This window comes from Lissotriton helveticus, chromosome 3_1 (assembly GCF_964261635.1).
Source record: "Lissotriton helveticus chromosome 3_1, aLisHel1.1, whole genome shotgun sequence".
NCBI classification, from domain to species: Eukaryota; Metazoa; Chordata; class Amphibia; order Caudata; family Salamandridae; genus Lissotriton; species Lissotriton helveticus.
In genome coordinates this window covers 475,102,429-475,124,887 of record NC_136061.1, presented here as the reverse complement: position 1 = coordinate 475,124,887, position 22,459 = coordinate 475,102,429, and the positions used below count along the sequence as shown (strand labels likewise).

Sequence of the window (22,459 nt, the reverse complement as noted above, 5' to 3'; positions counted from 1 at the left end):
ATAGAGTGAATACTCTTATTGCAAAATAAAAAAAGACATATCTATGAGAAAGACGTAGATGACATTACTACCTCGATTTGAGCAATATTAATGCCTTCATGAAAAAAGAAATTGCAAAGTATTCAAGAATTGAAATTGGGTTTGATAAGAGTACCTGTTTATTAAAACATATTAATACTTGTTTAGTGAATGAGTATCTTTTTGTGTTGAAGATTACAGTACATATAAAGAAGAATTTATAGCAGGTAACAAATTTTCATCATCAACAATAATTTATTTATGTATTTTTTGTTATTGAAGTTGGTGCTGTAGCTTAGTAGTTAAAGTGCTTGTCTCGTAAACAGAAAATCCTGAGTTCAAATCTCAGCAGCATCTATTTTCTCCATGCTTTAGAAATAATTTTCATCAAACAAGTGTTAAATACAATTTAAGAATAAACGTCTGGTTATATGAACTTTAGAATAAGTTATCATAAAATGAAATAAAATACTTGGTATTGTGAAGATTTTTATAGGAATGCATTGACTGAAATAGCGAAAAGAAAATGACATAGAACAAGACAGAGCCGAACGATCACTGTATTGTTGAATACAACTAATCCATTCATCAGCAAGGTATATTTTAAAACTCTATGAATAGGGTAAACTTCAAATTAGAGAGGTGTTTTTGAATAAGTGAAGTGTCTTCATCTAAAGTGTTTGAGTAGAGAAGTCTGTGAACTTAGTAAAGAATATGAAAGTGAAAAAACAATATTCTCTTGAACACCCTAAAGAAAAGTCTTTCTAAGTTAAGACTCAAGGGGGTGCTCTGGCTTAGCTGGTTAAAATGCCTGACTAGTAAACAGGAGATCCTGAGTTCAACTCTCAGCAGCGCCTTGCTTTTCTCTTTGTTATATAACAAAACAATTTCATTAGGTCCTATTCTGATACAATTAAAATATAAAAGTCTGATTCATCTTACTGTTGAACAGATCATCTTAAACCTCATAAAATCCCAAGTATTTTCAAGATTATAGAGTGAATACTGTTATTGCAAAATAAAAAAAGACATATCTATGAGAAAGACGTAGATGACATTACTACCTCGATTTGAGCAATATTAATGCCTTCATGAAAAAAAATTGTAATGTATTCAAGAAATGAAATTGGGTTTTATAAGAGTACCTGTTTATTAAAACAAATTAATACTTGTTTAGTGATTGAGTATCTTTTTGTGTTTAAGATTACAGTACATATAAAGAAGAATTTATTGCAGGACACAAATTTTCATCATCAACAATAAATTATTTATGTATTTTTTGTTATTGACGTTTGTGCTGTGGCTTAGTGGTTAAAGCGCCTGTCTCATAAACAGGAGATGCTGAGTTCAATTTCAGCAGCACATAACTGTTTTCTCCATGCTTCAGGAATAATTTTCATCAAACAAGTGTTGAATACAATTTAAGAATAAACGTCTGGTTCTATGAACTTTAGAATAAGTTATCTTAAAATTAAAAAAAATACTTGGTATTGTGAAGATTTTTATAGGAATGCATTGACTGAAATATCGAAAAGAAAATGACAAAGAACAAGATAGAGCCGTATGGTCACTCTATTGTTGAGTTCAACTAATCCATTCTTCAGTAAGGTATATTTTAAAATTCTATGAATAGGGCAAACTTCAAATTAGACAGTTGTTTTTGAATAAGTGAAGCGTCTTAATCTAAAGTGTTTGAGTATAGAAGTCTGTGAACTTAGTAAAGAATATGAAAGTGAAAAAACAACATTCTCTTGAACACCATAAAGAAAAGTCTTTCAAAGTTAAGACTAAAGGGGGTGCTGTGGCTTAGCTGGTTAAAGCACCTGTCTAGTAAACAGGAGATCCTGAGTTCAACTCTCAGCAGCGCCTTGCTTTTCGGTTATTTATATAACAAATCAATTTCATTAGGTCCTATTCTGATACAATTGAAATATAAAAGTCCGATTCATCTTACTGTCGAACAGATCATCTTAAACCTCATAAAACCCAAGTAATTTCAAGATTATAGAGCGAATACTGTTATTGCAAAATAAAAAAGACATATCTATGAGAAAGACGTAGGTGACATTACTACCTCGATTTGAGCAATATTAATGCCTTCATGAAAAAAAATTGTAATGTATTCAAGAAATGAAATTGGGTTTTATAAGAGTACCTGTTTATTAAAACATATTAATACTTGTTTAGTGATTGAGTATCTTTTTGTGTTTAAGATTACAGTACATATAAAGAAGAATTTATTGCAGGACACAAATTTTCATCATCAACAATAAATTATTTATGTATTTTTTGTTATTGACGTTTGTGCTGTGGCTTAGTGGTTAAAGCGCCTGTCTCATAAACAGGAGATGCTGAGTTCAAATCTCAGCAGCACATAACTGTTTTCTCCATGCTTTAGGAATAATTTTCATCAAACAAGTGTTGAATACAATTTAAGAATAAACGTCTGGTTCTATGAACTTTAGAATAAGTTATCTTAAAATTAAAAAAGATACTTGGTATTGTGAAGATTTTTGTAGGAATGCATTGACTGAAATATCGAAAAGTAAATGACAAAGAACAAGATAGAGCTGCATGATAACTCTATTGTTGAGTTCAACTATTCCATTCTTCAGCAAGGTATATTTAAAAATTCTATGAATAGGGTAAACTTCAAATTAGAGAGGTGTTTTTGAATAAGTGTAGCGTCTTCATCTAAAGTGTTTGAGTAGAGAAGTCTGTGAACTTATGAAAGAATATGAAAGTGAAAAAGCAATATTCTCTTGAACACCATAAAGAAAAGTCTTTCAAAGTTGAGACTTAAGGGGGTGCTGTGGCTTAGCTGGTTAAAGCGCCTGTCTAGTAAACAGGAGATCCTGAGTTCAACTCTCAGCAGCGCCTTGCTTTTCTCTTTGTTATATAACAAATCAATTTCATTAGGTCCTATTCTGATACAATTAAAATATAAAAGTCTGATTCATCTTACTGTTGAACAGATCATCTTAAACCTCATAAAAACCCAAGTATTTTCAAGATTATAGAGTGAATACTGTTATTGCAAAATGAAAAAAGACATATCTATGAGAAAGACGTAGATGACATTACTACCTCGATTTCAGCAATCTTAATGCCTTCATGATAAAATATTGTAATGTATTCAAGAAATGAAATTGGGTTTTATAAGAGTACCTGTTTATTAAAACATATTAATACTTGTTTAGTGATTGAGTATCTTTTTGTGTTTAAGATTACAGTACATATAAAGAAGAATTTATAACAGGAAACAAATTTTCATCATCAACAATAAATTATTTATGTATGTTTTGCTATTGACGTTGGTGCTGTGGCTTAGTCGTTAAAGCGCCTGTCTCATAAACAGGAGATCCTGAGTTCAAATCTCAGTAGCACCTAACTGTTTTCTCCATGCTTTAGGAATAATTTTCATAAAACAAGTGTTGAATACAATTTAAAAACAAACGTCTGGTTCTATGAACTTTAGAATAAGTTATCTTAAAATTAAATAAAATACTTAGTATTGTGAAGATTTTTGTAGGTATGCATTGACTGAAATATCGAAAAGAAAATGACAAAGAACAAGATAGAGCTGTATGATCACTCTATTGTTGAGTTCAACTAATCCATTCTTCAGCAAGGTATATTTTAAAATTCTATGAATAGGGCAAACTTCAAATTAGACAGGTGTTTTTGAATAAGTGAAGCGTCTTCATCTAAAGTGTTTGAGTAGAGAAGTCTGTGAACTTAGTAAAGAATATGAAAGTGAAAAAAACAATATTCTCTTGAACACCATAAAGAAAAGTCTTTCAAAGTTAAGACGCAATAGGGTGCTGTGGCTTAGCTGGTTAAAGCGCCAGTCTAGTAAACAGGAGATCCTGAGTTCAACTCTCAGCAACGCCTTGCTTTTCTCTTTGTTATATAACAAAACAATTTCATTAGGTCCTATTCTGATACAATTAAAATATAAAAGTCTGATTCATCTTACTGTTGAACAGATCATCTTAAACCTCATAAAAACCCAAGTATTGTCAAGATTATAGAGTGAATACTGTTATTGCAAAATAAAAAAAGACATATCTATGAGAAAGACGTAGATGACATTACTACCTCGATTTGAGCAATATTAATGCCTTCATGAAAAAAAATTGTAATGTATTCAAGAAATGAAATTGGGTTTTATAAGAGTACCTGTTTATTAAAACATATTAATACTTGTTTAGTGATTGAGTATATTTTTGTGTTTAAGATTACAGTACATATAAAGAAGAATTTATTGCAGGACACAAATTTTCATCATCAACAATAAATTATTTATGTATTTTTTTGTTATTGACGTTTGTGCTGTGGCTTAGTGGTCAAAGCGCCTGTCTCATAAACAGGAGATGCTGAGTTCAATTCCAGCAGCACATAACTGTTTTCTCCATGCTTTAGGAATAATTTTCATCAAACAGGTGTTGAATACAATTTAAGAATAAACGTCTGGTTCTATGAACTTTAGAATAAGTTATCTTAAAATTAAAAACAATACTTGGTATTGTGAAGATTTTTGTAGGAATGCATTGACTGAAATATCGAAAAGAAAATGACAAAGAACAAGATAGAGCCGTATGGTCTCTCTATTGTTGAGTTCAACTAATCCATTCTTCAGCAAGGTATATTTTAAAATTCTATGAATAGGGTAAACTTCAAATTAGAGAGGTGTTTTTGAATAAGTGAAGCGTCTACATCTAAAGTGTTTGAGTAGAGACGTCTGTAAACTTAGTAAATAATATGAAAGTGAAAAAACTATATTCTCTTGAACACCATAAAGAAAAGCCTTTCAAAGTTAAGACGCAAGGGGATGCTGTGGCTCAGCTGGTTAAAGCTCCTGTCTAATAAACAGGAAATCCTGAGTTCAACTCTCAGCAGCGCCTTGCTTTTCTGTTTGTTATATAACAAATCAATTTCATTAGGTCCTATTCTGATACAATTAAAATATAAAAGTCTGATTCATCTCACTGTTGAACAGATCATCTTAAACCTCATAAAACCCAAGTATTTTCAAGATTATAGAGCGAATACTGTTATTGCAAAATAAAAGAAGACATATCTATGAGAAAGACGTAGATGACATTACTACCTCGATTTGAGCAATATTAATGCCCTCATTGAAAAAAAATTGTAAAGTATTCAAGAATTGAAATTTGGTTTTATAAGAGTACCAGTTTATTAAAACATATTAATACTTGTTTAGTGATTGAGTATCTTTTTGTGTTTAAGATTACAGTACATATAAAGAAGAATTTATAGCAGGAAACCAATTTTCATCATCAACAAAAAATATTTATGTATTTTTTGTTATTGACGTTGGTGCTGTGGCTTAGTGGTTAAACCGCCTGTCTCGTAAACAGTAAATACTGAGTTCAAATATCAGCAGCACCTAACTGTTTTCTCCATGATTTAGGAATATTTTTCATCAAACAAGTGTTGAATACAATTTAAGAATAAACGTCTGGTTCTATGAACTTTAGAATAAGTTATCTTAAAATTAAATAAAATACTTGGTATTGTGAAGATTTTTATAGGAATGCATTGACTGAAATAGCGAAAAGAAAATGACAAAGAACAAGATACAGCCGAATGATCACTCTATTGTTGAATACAACTAATCCATTCTTCAGCAAGGTATATTTTAAAATTCTATGAATAGGGTAACCTTCAAATTAGAGAGGTGTTTTTGAATAAGTGAACCATCTTCATCTAAAGTGTTTGAGTAGAGAAGTCTGTGAACTTAGTAAAGAATATGAAAGTGAAAAAACAATATTCTCTTGAACACCATAAAGAAAAGTCTTTCAAAGTTAAGACTCATGGGGGTGCTGTGGCTTAGCTGGTTAAAACGCCTGTCTAGTAAACGGGAGATCCTGCGTTCAACTCTCAGCAGCGCCTTGCTTTTCTCTTTGTTATATAACAAATCAATTTCTTTAGGTCCTATTCTGATACAATTAAAATATAAAAGTCTGATTCATCTTACTGTTGAACAGATCATCTTAAACATCATAAAAACCCAAGTATTTTCAAGATTATAGAGTGAATACTGTTACTGCAAAATAAAAAAAGACATATCTATGAGAAAGACGTAGATGACATTACTACCTCGATTTGAGCAATATTAATGCCTTCATGAAAAAAAAATTGTAATGTATTCAAGAAATGAAATTGGGTTTTATAAGAGTACCTGTTTATTAAAACATATTAATACTTGTTTAGTGATTGAGTATCTTTTTGTGTTTAAGATTACAGTACATATAAAGAAGAATTCATAACAGGAAACACATTTTCATCATCAACAATAAATTATTTATGTATTTTTGTTATTAACGTTGGTGCTGTGGCTTAGTGGTTAAAGCGCCAGTCTCGTAAACAGGAGATCCTGAGTTGAAATCTCAGCAGCACTTAACTGTTTTCTCCAAGCTTTAGGAATAATTTTCATCAAACAAGTGTTGAATACAATTTAAGAATAAACGTCTGGTTCTATGAACTTTAGAATAAGTTATCTTGGAGACGCGCGAGAGTGTCAACCAAGATGGCCGCCGCCACCGGAGCTCCGTAAATATTACAGCCCGAATCTCTTTATAACGCCGAATTTTGTGTCAAGTAGTCGGCGAAAATAGCGGCGCTTGCCTGTACATACTATTTCCTACCTGTGGAGTAACTTTTGGACGATTTCCTCCAGCGGAAGTGTTCTTCGTGGCTCCATGGTTCCTGCTCCCAGCCTCACCTGCAGGTACTACCGGCTTTGAGTGCTTGGGGGCGGAGTAATATCTATGACAGCTCCTGGCTTGGGCCTAGCCACGTCTACTGTCCAATTTAGCTGCTGCACCTGTTGTTTTGAAGAGAGTTTTGATGTTTTCTTCACTAATTACATAATTTTTCTTGCATTTTGAGGCTGTTTTCTTGACTTTATTATTCTTCACGTATTGTTGAGAATTTTTTCACCTCAGAATGGATTCCAAGAATTCAACTACTAATAAAAGGAAGCAGCAGGTTTCTCCTCCTCCAACCAAATCTAAGATGGTAGAATCTTCAGAAACTTCTCTTGCACTAATTTTGGAAGAAATTCAAGCATTGCGTCTAAATACTGATACAATTGCCTCAGAAGTCAAAAACGTCCGTAAAGATATGGCCTCTATGTCAATGAAAGTTTCTGACAATGCCATCAAAATTCAAGATAATAAAAATAAACTTGACGCTTTCGCGCCTTTAATGGCCAAAATAGTTCCAATGCATACTCAACTGCTGGACATGGAAAATCGTAATAGGCAATACAACCTTCGTATTTTTAATTTGCCTAAAGATTTTGAGGGGTCAAACTGTCGTTTATATCTTGAATCTCTTCTACCGGGTCTTTTGAGTATTAAATTCACAGAAAAATGTGAGATTGATAAAGCCCACAGAGTCCCTTCACATCGCAATCCTCGACATACTAAACCCAGGCAAATGATATTCAAGGTCCTGCGTCATCATCATCTGGTTCTCATTCGGAAGGCTGCAAGAGAAATTCCTTCATTATTGGTGAATGGAACGAAAATCTTTATTCACCAGGACTATGCTAAAGAAACGGTTGCTATTCGTAAAGAGTTTTCTGCCTTTCGTCCGCAGCTGAGAAGCCTTGGATTTAAATATGGAGTTTTTGATCATTCTACAATGCGTGTGTGGAAAGACAATGTCTCCAAATCTTTTCAACGACCTGAAGATCTTCGACTGTTTCTTGATCAGCAAGCTCCTCCATCTATGGACACTCATGATCCTAATACTTGAGTTCGTCTAGTCTGACTTCACTTGTCACATCTTTGCTTATTCATATATTCACGGGCTTCAACGGTTCCTGGCCATACTTGTGGAATGGGTGTGCATTTCCTTGTCTTTATTTATGTTTCTTGTTTGTTCCTTTCTCTTTCTTTTCTGTTCTTCCCTTTCATATTTTCTATATAGGGTTACTCCTTTAACATGGCTATTTCTTCCTTCTTCTTGTTCTGATTCCTTTTTCTTCTTCCTTCTAAGTCCTCATGGCTAATATTCATAAGATTAAAATTGATTCTCTTAATGTAAAGGGTTTGAGACATCCAATTAAACGTACACAAATTCTAGATTATCTGGGTAGTTCCAAAGCTGATATTTGTTTTGTTCAAGAAACACATGTTGAGGATAGGATCTTACAGTACATGAATAAAAAACTGGGTAGATACTATTGTCTCCTCACCTGCCAAAGGTAAGAGTCGCTATTTTCTTTGCTAAAAGATTACATTGCCAAATTCTCAGTAAGATTTCAGATTCTGAAGGGAGATATATTTTAGTCAAAATCAAAATTCATGACTCTATTTTCTTTTTGTTTAATATTTACAGCCCCACAGCAGATGATCCCGTATTTTGGGCTACTATTACTACTGAAGTTTTAAAGTTGGGAAGAGTTCCATTGATCGTTGGAGGGGATTTTAATGTTATTGCTGACCCATTGTTAGATAGGTTATCTGCCACCCGATTTCGACCCTCCAAGGTTTTCCATGAATTAAAGCTTTTATTCATACTACCAAATTAGCTAACATTTGGAGATTACACTTCCCCACTGATAAATATTTTTTCTTTTTTCTCCAACCCTCATAATGCCCATTCCAGAATTGATTATTTTTTGCTTTCCCCTTCTCTTATTCAATCTGCAACTAATCCTCTTATTGGTACCATTGATATTTCAGACCATGCCTTGATTTCTTTTGTTTTGAATGTTTCGTCCACTTTTGCTAAGCAAACTAGATGGCGTATGAATACTGGCATTGTCCTTAATGACACTCATAAACCTAAATTATTACAGGCGATTCAGGATTACTTTCTGCTCAATCCTGAAGACTCTACGTCTATAGTAAATAGATGGGACGCATTTAAAGCATACATTAGAGGCTCTACAATTTCTATTATGGCTCATGAGAATAAATAATTTAACTCCAACATTAAACTTCTGGAGAAACAAATAGCAAAATGTGAGCGTTTATTTATTACTTCCAATGATCCTCAATATAAACTTAAATTACAAAAACTTAGATATGAATGTAATATTATCCTTAGTACTAGGGCCGGGGTCCAACTCTCTAAATCCAATGCCAAATTTCGCTTCAATTCCAATAGGTCTGGGAAACTCCTCGCAAATAATTTGCGTATTAAAAGGGATGAAACACAAATTACTTCCATTCGGGGCCTTCAGGGTAATGTTGCTCTCTCCCATAATGATATTGTTCAGGAATTTTTACACTTTTATTCCAACTTATATAATAAACCAGATTTTTGTGATTATTCCTTAATTGATACTTTTTTAAACACATGTGATTTACCTTACATTTCTCCCTCAGACAGACTTGGGTTAGATTTACCAATTACTACTGATGAAATCCTGAATGCCATCAAATCACTCCCAAAGAATAAATCTCCAGGTCCTGATGGCCTCCCTGCTGAATTTTATAAAGAATTCCAACCTCATTTGTTGCCTTATTTATTCCAACTTTTTTCACATTTTGGTTCCTCAGGAACCATTTCGGGCTCTTTTTCAGAAGCCTTAATTATTGTACTCCCTAAACCTGATAAAGATCCCACCCTTGTCTCTAATTACCGTCCCATATCTTTAATAAACCAAGATTGCAAACTATATGCTAAAATCCTTGCCTCTAGATTAGCTCCTGTCCTCCATTCTATTATTCATCCAGATCAATCTTGTTTTATGAAGAATAGATACTCCGCTAACAACACTCGAACATTATTACATGTTATTGAGCAGAGTTCCACACTTCTTGTTCCAGCAGGTGTCATGGCTTTGGATGCAGAAAAAGCCTTTGATAAAAATTAATTGGCAGTTTTTATTTAAAACTTTATTGTCTTTCAATTTTGGTCCCTCATTTATTCCTATGGTTTCGGCTTTATATTTTGCTCCCACTGCCCGATTGTTTATTAATGGTCAAATTTCTACTCAATTTTCCCTTTTTAGAGGCACACGACAGGGTTGTCCACTTTCCCCTCTTTTATTTTTATTAGGAATAGAGCCTTTTCTTAATTACATACGTAGGTGTGAGGATATTCAGGGTATCACCATCAAAGATGTTACTGTTAAAACTTTAGCATATGCTGATGATGTGTTATTGTTTATCAGCAATCCTATTTCTTCTGTTCCGGTTTTACTTGACATTATTGCCAAATATTCAGCTGTTTCAGGGTATAAATTAAATGTTAGCAAAACTGATTTTTTTCCTTTGAATATGCTTTGTACTTCCGATATGTTACCTTCACCTGATATTATTTGGCAAAAAAGCAAGTTGAAATACCTTGGCATTTTGTTTTCATCCTCATTACATGATAAGTTAAAATTAAATTATACTTTTATATATGATTTTGTCAAACAGAAAACTTCTAAATGGTCTTCCCTTCATCTTTCCTGGTGGGGGAGAATGGAATCTATAGAAATCCTGCCCCAAAAATATTTTATTCCCTTGCTATGATCCCCACTCAATTCCCACTTACATTTTATAAAGATATTGAGAAACTATTATCCAAATTTCTTTGGAATAATAAACCTCCTCGTATTGCGTATAAAAAATTTAAAATTCCTAAATGCCAAGCAGGATTTGCCCTCCCTGACTTTTATTTGTACCATAAGGCCTTTATCTTAAAACAGAGTTTTTTGTGGTTTAATACCTCGCCTATTATTAAGCCCCCTATCTGGTTTCATATCGAACAATCACTTATAAAACCTTTCCCATTACCCTCCCTGTTAACCATGTCTCATACCTCTAAGGTTGTACATTACTCAACTATAATCAAATCATCCAGATTAATTTTTAATGATTTGGATTCTAATTTTGCCTCTCCTCTACTTTCTACGGTACATTTGTCACTATGGCACAGTGTTCTAATAAAATTAAATAGAAATGTTACTTTTTGGTCCTCGTGGATTGCCAACGGCATTTTTTATCTCGAAGACGTTTTTTCTGATGGTGCTTTTATTCCCTTCGTTCAGCTTCAATTACACTTCAGCTTGTCAAAGTCTGATTTGCTGAAATACCAAGTTTTTATGTAACTCCATTTTAGACTCCTTCCCAAATGGTATTCCAACTAGTTTTTCATCTGATTTTATAATTTACCTCAATACTGTTTCTGCATCTTCTAAAGCAGTTTCTGTATTTTATAAAAAACTTACCTCTTCAATGGGCACCAACCTTGATGTACTTTCCGCTTTTTGGAATGATGAGCTTCCCATTTCCCTATCTGTTGACTCTTGGTCATTAATTTGGACCAATAGTATTTCTGGTTGGTTACCAGTATCACGTTATCAAACGAATGCATACATTTTGTTTAATTCCTTATGGACCCCACTACGTTTATTTCGTGCTCATTTATTACCATCAGATCTCTGTTGGCACTGTAAATTGATTCCTGGATCTTTACGTCACATGTTATTTGAATGTCCTGTGATTATGAACTTTTGGTCCGAAGTTTGGAATGTAATATTGAAAATTTTGCCTATTTCTGATGTGCTCTCTTATAAATTATTAATTTGCAAATCAGTTGTTTTGTCACACCCTCTTGAAGATACTGAGGCAAAGTTATTTAATTTTTTGGTTTCTGCTGCGTTAAAGTCAATTACTTTTTGTAGGAAGGATGCTACTTCTCTTTCAGTTCATGCTTGGTGGTCATGGATTATCTTTGCAAGAAGAGGTGCTCAATTGTCGTTACAAGGTGTTCTTCATAATTCTATTTTTCAATCTTTTTGGTCCCCTATTGATTCATATTTATTGTTATGACTCATGTTATACATTGTTAACTGTTTTACCTATTACTTGCTATACTCGTTTTTAGTATATTATTGGTAACTCTATTTATTAACTTTATTATGCTATGAAATGGTCTGCTCCCTTCCCCTTCTTCCCTTCCCCTCCCTCCCTTGACTTTGGTTTTTCCTTTGATTGACTATTGCGTATTGTATTGCACTTTTTTATGACTGTTATTTGTAATTGTTCTTGATCCATTATTTGCATTTTACTGATAAAGCATATACTTTTCTGTTTTGTCTCTTTGTGTCTTTTCTCTGCTAAAATTCAATAAAATTGTTTTGAAGTGAAAGAATAAGTTATCTAAAAATTAAATAAAATACTTGGTATTGTGAAGATTTTTGTAGGAATGCATTGACTGAAATATCGAAAAATAAATGACAAAGAACAAGATAGAGCCTTATAATCACTCTATTGTTGAGTTCAACTAATCCATTCTTCAGCTAGGTATATTTTAAAATTCTATGAATAGGGTAAACTTCAAATTAGAGAGGTGTTTTTGAATAAGTGAAGCGTCTTCATCTAACGTGTTTGAGTACATAAGTCTGTGAACTTATAAAAGAATATGAAAGTGAAAAAGCAATATTCTCTTGAACACCATAAAGAAAAGTGTTTCAAAGTTAAGATTCAAGGCGGTGTTGGGTCTTAGCTGGTTAAAGCGCCTGTCTAGTAAACAGGAGATCCTGATTTCAACTCTCAGCAGAGCCTTGCTTTTCTCATAAAACAAATCATTTTCATTAGGTCTTATTCTGATACAATTAAAAAATAAAAGTCTGAATCATCTTACTGTTGAACAGATCATCATAAACCTTATAAAAACCCAAGTATTTTCAGGTATATAATGTGAATACTGTTATTGCAAAATGAAAAAGGACATATCTATGAGAAAGACGTAGATGACATTACTAACTCGATTTGAGCAATATTAATGCCTTCATGAAAAAAAATTGTAAAGTATTCAAGAATTGAAATTTGGTTTTATAAGAGTACCTGTTTATTAAAACATATTCATACTTGTTTAGTGATTGAGTATCTTTTTGTGTTTAAGATTACAGTACATATAAAGAAGAATTTATAGCAGGAAACACATTTTCATCATCAACAATAAATTATTTATGTATTTTTTGTTATTGACGTTGGTGCTGTGGCTTAGTGATTAAAGCGCCTGTCTTGTTAACAGGAGATCCTGAGTTCACATCTCAGCAGCACCTAACTGTTTTCTCCATGGTTTAGGAATAATTTTCATCAAACAAGTGTTGAATACAATTTAAGAATAAACGGCTGGTTCTATGAACTTTAGAATAAGTTGTCATAAAATGAAATAAAAAACTTGGTATTGTGAAGATTTTTATAGGAATGCATTAACTGAAATAGCGAAAAGAAAATGACAAAGAACAAGATAGAGCCGAATGATCACTCTATTATTGAATACAACTAATCCATTCTTCATCAAGGTATATTTTAAAATTCTATGAATAGGGTAAACTTCGAATTAGAGAGGTGTTTTTGAATAAGTGAAGCGTCTTCATCTAAAGTGTTTGAGTAGAGAAGTCTGAGAACTTAGTAAAGAATATGAAAGTGAAAAAACAATATTCTCTTGAAGAACATAAAGAAAAGTCTTTCAAATTTAAGACTCAAGGGGGAGCTGTGGCTTAGCTGCTTAAAGCACCTGTCTAGTAAATAGGAGACCCTGAGTTCAACTCTCAGCAGCGCCTTTCTTTTCTCTTTGTTATATAACAAATCAATTTCATTAGGTCCTATTCTGATACAATTAAAATATAAAAGTTTGATTCATCTTACTGTTGAACAGATCATCTTAAACCTCATAAAAACCCAAATATTTTCAAGATTATAGAGTGAATACTGTTATTGCAAAATAAAAAAAGACATATCTATGAGAAACACGTAGATGACATTACTACCTCGATTTGAGCAATATTAATGCCTTCATGAAAAAAACAATTGTAAAGTATTCAAGAATTGAAATTTGGTTTTATAAGAGTACCTGTTTATTAAAACATATTAATACTTGTTTAGTGATTGAGTATCTATTTGTGTTTAAGATTACTGTACATATAAAGAAGAATTTATAGCAGGAAACAAATTTTCATCATCAACAATAAATTATTATTATTTTTTTTTGTTTTTGACATAGTTGCTGTGGCTTAATGGTTAAAGCACCTGTCTCGCGAACAGGAAATCTTGAGTTCAAATCTCAGCAGCAGCTGTTTTCTCCATGCTTTAGGAATAATTTTAATCAAACAAGTGTTGAATACAATTTAAGAATAAACGTCTGGTTCTATGAACTTTAGAATAAGTTATCTTAAAATTAAATAAAATACTTGGTATTGTGAAGATTTTTGTAGGAATGCATTGACTGAAATATCGAAAAGTAAATGACAAAGAACAAGATAGAGCCGTATGATCACTCTATTGTTGAGTTCAACTAATCCATTCTTCAGCAAGGTATATTTTAAAATTCTATGAATAGGGTAAACTTCAAATTAGAGAGGTGTTTATGAATAAGTGAAGCGTCTTCATCTAAAGTGTTTGAGAAGAGAAGTCTGTGAACTTATAAAAGAATATGAAAGTGAAAAAGCAATATTCTCTTGAACACCATAAAGAAAAGTGTTTCAAAGTTAAGATTCAAGGCGGTGTTGGGTCTTAGCTGGTTAAAGCGCCTGTCTAGTAAACAGGAGATCCTGATTTCAACTCTCAGCAGAGCCTTGCTTTTCTCATAAAACAAATCATTTTCATTAGGTCTTATTCTGATACAATTAAAAAATAAAAGTCTGAATCATCTTACTGTTGAACAGATCATCATAAACCTTATAAAAACCCAAGTATTTTCAGGTATATAATGTGAATACTGTTATTGCAAAATGAAAAAGGACATATCTATGAGAAAGACGTAGATGACATTACTAACTCGATTTGAGAAATATTAATGTCTTCATGAAAAAAATTATAAAGTATTCAAGAAATGAAATTGGGCTTTATAAGAGTACCTGTTTATTAAAACATATTAATACTTGTTTAGTGATTGAGTATCTTTTTGTGTTTAAGATTACAGTACAAATAAAAAAGAATTTATAGCAGGAAACAAATTTTGATCATCAACAATAAATTATTTAAGTATTTTTGGTTGTTGCTGTTGGTGCTGTGGCTTAGTGGTTAAAGAGCCTGTTTTGTAAACAAGAAATCCTGAGTTCAAATCTCTGCAGCACCTAACTGTTTTCTCCATGCTTTAGGAATAATTTTCATCAAACAAGTGTTGAATACAATTTAAGAATAAACGTCTGGTTCTATGAACTTTAGAATAAGTTATCATAAAATTCAATAAAATACTTGGTATTGTGAAGATTTTTATAGGAATGCATTGACTGAAATAGCGAAAAGAAAATGACAAAGAACATGATAGAGCCGAATAATCACTGTATTATTGAATACAACTAATCCATTCTTCAGCAAGGTATATTTTAAAATTCTATGAATAGGGTAAACTTCAAATTAGAGAGGTGTTTTTGAATAAGTGAAGCGTCTTTATGTAAAGTATTTGGGTAGAGAAGTCTGTGAACTTAGTAAAGAATATGAAAGTGAAAAAACAATATTTTCTTGAACACCATAAAGAAAAGTCTTTCAAAGTTAAGACTCAAGGAAAAGTCTTTCAACGTTAAGACTCAAGGGGGTGCTGTGGCTTAGCTGGTTAAATCACCTGTCTAGTAAACAGAAGATACTGAGTTCAACTCTCAGCAGCGCTTTGCTTTTCTCTTTGATAAATAACAAATCAATTTCATTAGGTCCTATTCTGCTACAATTAAAATATAAAAGTCTGATTCATCTTACTGTTGAACAGATCATCTTAAACCTCATAAAAACCCAAGTATTTTCAAGATTATAGTGTGAATACTGTTATTGCAAAATAAAAAAAGACATATGTATGAGAAAGACATAGATGACATTACTACCTCAATTTGAGGAATATTAATGCCTTCATGAACAAAAATTGTAATGTATTCAATAAATGAAATTGGGTTTTATAAGAGTACCTGTTTATTAAAACATATTAATACTTGTTTAGTGATTGAGTATCTTTTTGTGTTTAAGATTACAGTACATATAAAGAAGAATTTATAGCAGGAAACAAATTTTCATCATCAACAATAAATTATGTATGTATTTTTTGTTATTGATGTTGGTCCTGTGGCTTAGTGGTTAAAGCGCCTGTCTTGTTAACAAGAGATCCTGAGTTCAAATCTCAGCAGCACCTAACTGTTTTCTCCATGCTTTAGGAATAATTTTCATTAAACAAGTGTTGAATACAATTTAAGAATAAACGTCCAGTTCTATGAACTTTAGAATAAGTTATCTTAAAATTAAATAAAATACTTGGTATTGTGAAGATTTTTATAGGAATGCATTGACTGAAATAGCGAAAAGAAAATGACAAAGAACAAGATAGAGCCAAATGATCACTCTATTGTTGAATACAACTAATCCATTCTTCAGCAAGGTATATTTTAAAATTCTATGAATAGGGTAAACTTCAAATTAAAGAGGTGTTTTTGAATAAGTGAAGCGTCTTCATCTAAAGTGTTTGGGTAGAGAAGTCTGTGAACTTAGTAAAGAATATGAAAGTGAAAAAACAATATTCTCTTGAACACCATAAAGAAAAGTCTTTCAAAGTTAAGACTCAAGGGGGTGCTGTGGCTTAGCTGGTTAAAGCGCCCGTCTAGTAAACAGCTAGATCCTGAGTTCAACTCTCAGCAGCGCCTTGCTTTTCTCTTTGTTGTATAACAAATCAATTGCATTAGGTCCTATTCTGATACAATTAAAATATAAAAGTCTGATTCATCTTACTGTTGAACAGATCATCTTAAACCTCATAAAAACCCAACTATTTTCAAGATTATAGAGTGAATACTGTTATTACAAAATAAAAAAAGACATTTATTTAGTTTCTTTTATAGCGCAGGAATCGACCCCAGACGGGGTATCTCCGCGCTTTGCTCGTTATGTTGGTGGAGTGGGGGCTTTACAGCAAGACGTAGTGTGAAAATATCTAAACTGTTATTCTTCCAGGAACAGGTTGGTTTTAAGCATTTTCCTAAAAGATAGGTGGTTGGAGGTTTGTCTGAGACTGAAAGGCAGGTTGTTCCACAGGGTCGGGCCCATCAGGGAAAGCGCCCGCCCGCCTTGTCTGGTCTTTTTAATGAATGGAGGTTTTAATAGCAATTGGTTGCTAGAGCGCAGAGATCGAACTGGCTTATAGAGCAGTAGTTTTTGGGACAGATAATTGGGACCATTTCCAAACAGGCATTTGTGCACCGTGCAACAGATTTTAAATTTGACACGTTGCCGTATTGGGAGCCAGTGAAGTTCTCTCAGTAGGGGCCTCAAAGGGGTTCTTGTGGGAGCCTTCACAATCAGTCGTGCCGCTGTATTCTGAACTACCTGCAGCCGGTTTATGGCGTCTTCGTTCGCTAATATCAGAAGCCCATTGCAGTAGTCTAATCGACTAATCACCAAGGCCTGTACCAGGGTCTTTCTGTGAGTATCCGGCAGAAAGGGAAAAACTCTTCTCAGCAGACCAATAGTGCGGAAACACGCTCCAGCAGTCACATTTGCGTGTTCCCTTAAAGTTAGATTTTGGTCTAACTTCACACCCAGATTTTTTACAGTTGATTTTGGGGAAGGAACTGGTCCTAGATCTAGAGGCCACCAGTCGGGAGACCATAACATGGTTGCTTTTCCAAAGAGCATGACCTCCGTCTTCCTGACATTGTATTGGAGGCAGTTGGAAGCCATCCAATTTGAGACAGCCCTCATGCCTTCAGCAAAATTTTCTCTAACATTAGAGTTAAGGGAATGGAAAGGGTAGAGAAGTTGGGTATCATCGGCGTAAGACACCGGTGTGAATTCATACTTCCTCACAATTTCAGCAAGGGGGGCCACATACACATTGAACAATGTGGGGCTTAGACATGAGCCCTGTGGCACCCCCTTCATCAGCACCCTTGAGATGGAACGATAGAGGCCCAAGCTGGCAGATTGTGAGCGCCCGAGGAGGAAACTCTCCAACCAAGATAAGGCCTGTCCTCCAATGCCCACTCCCTGCAAAGGCTCAGAAGAATTTTATGGGACACAGTATCAAAGGCGGCCGACAGGTCTAACAGCACCAGAATCATCGAGCCTCCTCTATCCTGTGACATCTTGATGTTATCGGTCACGGAGAGGAGTGCTGATTCGGTGCTGTAGTTGGGCCTGAACCCAGATTGAGAATGGTCCAGGCCCCCTGTCGCCTCTATGAAACTGGAAACCTGGGTGTTAACATGTTTCTCAGCCAGTTTGCTTAGGAGGGGCAGAAGAGAGATAGGACGAAGATTGGAGAGTTCCGTCCAAGGGGAGGTGGAGTTTTTACGTATGGGATTCACTACTGCCTCTTTCCATTGCTGAGGGAGTTTTCCTTCTTTAAAAGAAAGATTCAAGATCTTACAGAATGCTTGTTGCCCGTGTTATGAATGGAGATGGATGGATCAGTGGAGATTTCCTGTGCAATAACAATGAAAGCACTTTAACCGGTCTGGGGACAGACTGTGACAAAAAATGGAAGAAATCTAGAATACACAATTGTTAACCATCTGTATGTAACACAGTGCACTGCAACACTAGGTGCTACACCCGCCTATAAAACCTGAAAGATTTTAGACAGAGAAAGAACAATGAGGAGGCCATTTAAATGTTTTTTCTCTGGCTGAATGTGCTTTGTTTTTAAAGAAAGACTGACGCATTTCTCCTATTCCTATGGTGATGTGCATCTCTCCTCGAAAAATGGTACCAGCACCAGGAAACTTATGGTGTCAGTGCGCTTTATAAGTTTAGCCTAACATACCACCTCTGATATTTCACTCCACGCCATGTAAAACTTCTTTAACACTCATGAAAATCTGATAAGAGCAACTCGGCTCCCTGTCATAGACAGCAGCATCGTGCACCTTGAAGTCCCCTTATCCTGAATGAGTGCCGGTCCATGATGCTGACAGAGGGCTGCTATCTCTGGTGTTGGTGGGATGCTGATTTATTTGGGTCAGTAGCAGTGCTTAATTTGAGCTGGTGCTTTCCGGTGCTCAGCACCGGCACTTCATTTGTTTCCGGTGCTAGACACCGGCACCTAATTGTCAACACCGTACTTAGAACAGTCTACCACATGGTGGTGCTGCTCATTAAATTCAGAGATGAACAGACAACGGTTGTTTAGGAATACAATGGGGCATATTACCAAGGGCCATTATCGCCGCTTTAGTGGGACATTTTCCCACTAATGCGGCGATAATTTTATCGCCCTATTACCAAGCTGTCGCTAACACCAGTTAGCGACAGCTTGTAGGCGATAGCGGGCATTTAAGGGCCCACTTTGCAAGTCAGCGATAATTATCGCTAATGACATGCAAAGTGGGCGTGCCAAGATGTTAGCGACTGAAAACAGTTGCTAACATCGCTATCTCCTATTACCTACAAAGGCGTAGTTTTGGAAATATTCACGCTAAGCGCGAATATCTCCAAAAGCTAACACCTTTCCAGAGCAGTACTTAGCCATGTTATCCAATGGGAGGTGGATAACATGGCTAAGAGCATTGTCACGATAATGTGTGAATATCGCTGTATTTCCAGAGATATTCACGCATTTCAAATGATTTTTATCGTTTCTGAGATAAACCTTGATGATAGCAAGGTATCTCAGCGATAAAAATCGTTGTAGCGCGGCGATAAAATTATTCCCGCTAACCTTGCTTAGCTATAAATATCGCTATTGCTAGGTAATATGCCCCAATTTACATTAAAATAGTGCTAATACCTGCCTCCCCAGCCATTTCTTTTGCTTTGGGGACCTGGACTAATCTGAACTGTTGCATTTACATGCAAGAGAGATGGTTAGTAGTTGTTTTTGCAGCAATGACAATGCGATGGGTGGTGCAAGCTGCAGTGGCCTCCTGGTCAGAGCCCTGGCACTTAATATTTTACAAATTAAGCACTTGTCAGCAAGGGGCAGATGCCCCTGGCCCTGAACGGGGCAGACATCTCTGGGTCAGCAGGGGGCAGAAGCACTGCCCCAGGCGCCCCCTGAGAGAGTGGAGGTGTGTCTGCAAGGGTTTCTACAGGGCCTTGTCTGGGGTGAATTGCACCTGTGATGGGTAATAGAGTGGGGGGAACCACAGAATAGATGAGGGGGCAGATGGGGGAGCACAGCGAATAACAAAAATTAACAAAAACTATTAAAGGTGCGTGGCCGCTTGAAAGAGGTTTTCTATTGAGACTGAAGTTTGTGCAGTGCGGGTTGCTGATACAGGGCTTGGAGGTGAAAGGTTTCAGATCTGCTGAGATATATTTTCTACCTATTGCGTACCTTGACAAATGCTTTATTGTTAATGGTCCTCGTTCAGGGAAGAGAAGGCTATTTTCTTGCTCATTCTGCTACAAGGTGTATAATAAAGATAGAACTAATCATTTATTTTTCAGAATTTTGGCACGCATCCTTGGCTGAAGGCTACATTCTATAATGGCTGCTTAGTGAATGCTTCTTAGATCATTGTTCAGTAAAGCAAGAAGCCTACTGCCCTTATCCTGTGTTTCTCATCCACTTAAAAACACTAGCGCCAAGCGATCATTTCGACTACGGGAGCTTTATAAAAGATTATGATTAACTAGTTATACTCCGGGACACTGGAATTATGAGATTTTGAAGCGTTGTTCGCATAATTGTGGTTTTGCCACATAATTCATCATCTGCTGCATAATTAGAGGATTTTTTTTTAGAAAAACTAGCTCACACAGATCAAAAATCATTAAAAATGTGCTGTGTGTTTGTTGTGTGAAGCAGAAGACACTTAGCAAAACTTGAAAGTTCAACTTTCAGTGGCGTATAGTTGTATTTCTGTAATAAACTAGCACTTCTAAGGTTAATGTGTAGAAATGACTAAATAATGAGCAGATACCATTAAGAAATGTGCTGCATTATAACACATAACTTGCTTTTTCTCACCACATAATTTAGTGTACCTACCACATAATTTGGCCCACCCTAGCTGCATAATTCCAGTGTCCCTGGCTCTGCCCTGGGTAGACTGGCAGTCTCATCCGCTTCATGCCGCACCATGGGCTCCTGCACTCTGTCCATCAGGACTGTCCTGAGAGCCGGCTCTGCTGCACGGACCCCATCTGTCCTAGGCAGTAGGCTGCCCCATGCTTGAGCAGGGCAGACGGGTCCTGGACCGCCCCATTGATACCGGCAATGGCCTCCGGACCACTCAAGGCGAGGAGGGTAAAGAGAGTTCGGAATCGCTGGCTCAAGGACTGGCTCTGGTCCACCAACTCCCGGCCAAGCCGCTGCACCTCCTTCTTTGGCACCACGGACAGCCTCGGTGTGTCTTTAATTGCCGCACCGGTCCTAAGCACAGAGTGTGGCCATCTTAGAACCAGGCCCGGTTCTAGCGGGTGGGCCGGGTGGGCCAGGCCCACCCAAACATGAGCCTGGCCCATCCAAACGGGATCCTTGGCCCTCGCAGTGAGGGCTAGAAGGCAGGCGTCTTTGGGATCAAGTGCTTCAAACCTCCCCCGTCGCGTGTGTCAGCCCGGGCCGAGGGGCGCACATTCACAGACAGTTTTAGAGATGATCGCAGCCGCACCCGAGTACTTCACAGGTCTTTAAAGACCATGTATATGTTAACGAGGCTTTGTTTATTTCTTTCACCCGTTCATCTCTGCATGGCGAAAGGCGATAAATCCTTTCTTTGACAAGGGTAACCTTTGGTAACCTTTGCTTACTGTTCTGCTGCGTTTACATTTATTTTTATATGCAGCGCAGGAGAAAAGAAGTTTCTTTATACCTATTCACCTTTCCTGACACCTGCAGTGGCTTATCACATAAGGCTGTGACACGAAGTTTGACTAATGGAGTAGGTCAGTGCTTTAAATGGGAAAAAATAAGTGCAGGTACTCATTAGAATAGAGGCGTGGCAAGTGGGCGGGGCTAGGGGCAGGGCAAAGAGCACTATATGATCGTACCTAATGACTTCTGTACCAGTTGCAGCACATCAAAACACACGAGGAATGTGTTTATGGCAATAAAACAGCTTAATTGATTGCACATGATGCTTTTTCCATTTTTTGTTGGGCGAAGAAAGAGAAAAAAGCAATAAACTGCCGTTTAGATATACTGTGGGCATTGGTGTGACTGGTCAATGAACAAAAAAACGATCTACCATCACCAGCACCTGGGAACCTGTGCCAACTGCCAAGATAAAACAGAAGACAGAATAACTCTGCAATGTTCAGCTTGTTTTGTACTAGCTCTAGAAACAAGTTCTGCCCTTTTGGAGACTTTGACCCCAGGAGGGAAATGTTATCCCCGTAAATAATAGAGCACTAAGCGGAATACACAAGCGCACCACCACTCGCTGACGCCAACTCGCGGTTTAAAAGAAGCGTCTGTAGAATACAAAGGGCTTTCGCAAAAAATACTGCATGAGGCGTTAACCACACTTAACTCAATTTCGTCGGTGTAAGCCTGCCTCACACACAGACTGTGGGCATTGGCAGGAAATAGA

The 22,459-nt window shown here is 35.7% G+C and overlaps 7 non-coding genes across 7 annotated transcripts; all 7 read left to right on the top strand.

The window, feature by feature from the left end:
• The first annotated feature begins 1,813 nt into the window (after positions 1-1,813).
• On the top strand, positions 1,814-1,887 carry TRNAT-AGU (transfer RNA threonine (anticodon AGU)). Its single transcript has one exon. It is a non-coding gene; the product is annotated as a tRNA-Thr (tRNA).
• Positions 1,888-2,321: 434 nt separating this feature from the next.
• On the top strand, positions 2,322-2,394 carry TRNAM-CAU (transfer RNA methionine (anticodon CAU)). Its single transcript has one exon. It is a non-coding gene; the product is annotated as a tRNA-Met (tRNA).
• A 430-nt stretch (positions 2,395-2,824) lies between these two features.
• TRNAT-AGU (transfer RNA threonine (anticodon AGU)) lies at positions 2,825-2,898 on the top strand. Its single transcript has one exon. It is a non-coding gene; the product is annotated as a tRNA-Thr (tRNA).
• Positions 2,899-3,334: 436 nt separating this feature from the next.
• Positions 3,335-3,407, top strand: TRNAM-CAU (transfer RNA methionine (anticodon CAU)). Its single transcript has one exon. It is a non-coding gene; the product is annotated as a tRNA-Met (tRNA).
• A 2,966-nt stretch (positions 3,408-6,373) lies between these two features.
• On the top strand, positions 6,374-6,446 carry TRNAT-CGU (transfer RNA threonine (anticodon CGU)). The gene has a single exon. It is a non-coding gene; the product is annotated as a tRNA-Thr (tRNA).
• A 7,563-nt stretch (positions 6,447-14,009) lies between these two features.
• Positions 14,010-14,082, top strand: TRNAA-CGC (transfer RNA alanine (anticodon CGC)). Its single transcript has one exon. It is a non-coding gene; the product is annotated as a tRNA-Ala (tRNA).
• Positions 14,083-16,052: 1,970 nt separating this feature from the next.
• Positions 16,053-16,125, top strand: TRNAT-UGU (transfer RNA threonine (anticodon UGU)). Its single transcript has one exon. It is a non-coding gene; the product is annotated as a tRNA-Thr (tRNA).
• The last annotated feature ends 6,334 nt before the right edge of the window (positions 16,126-22,459 follow it).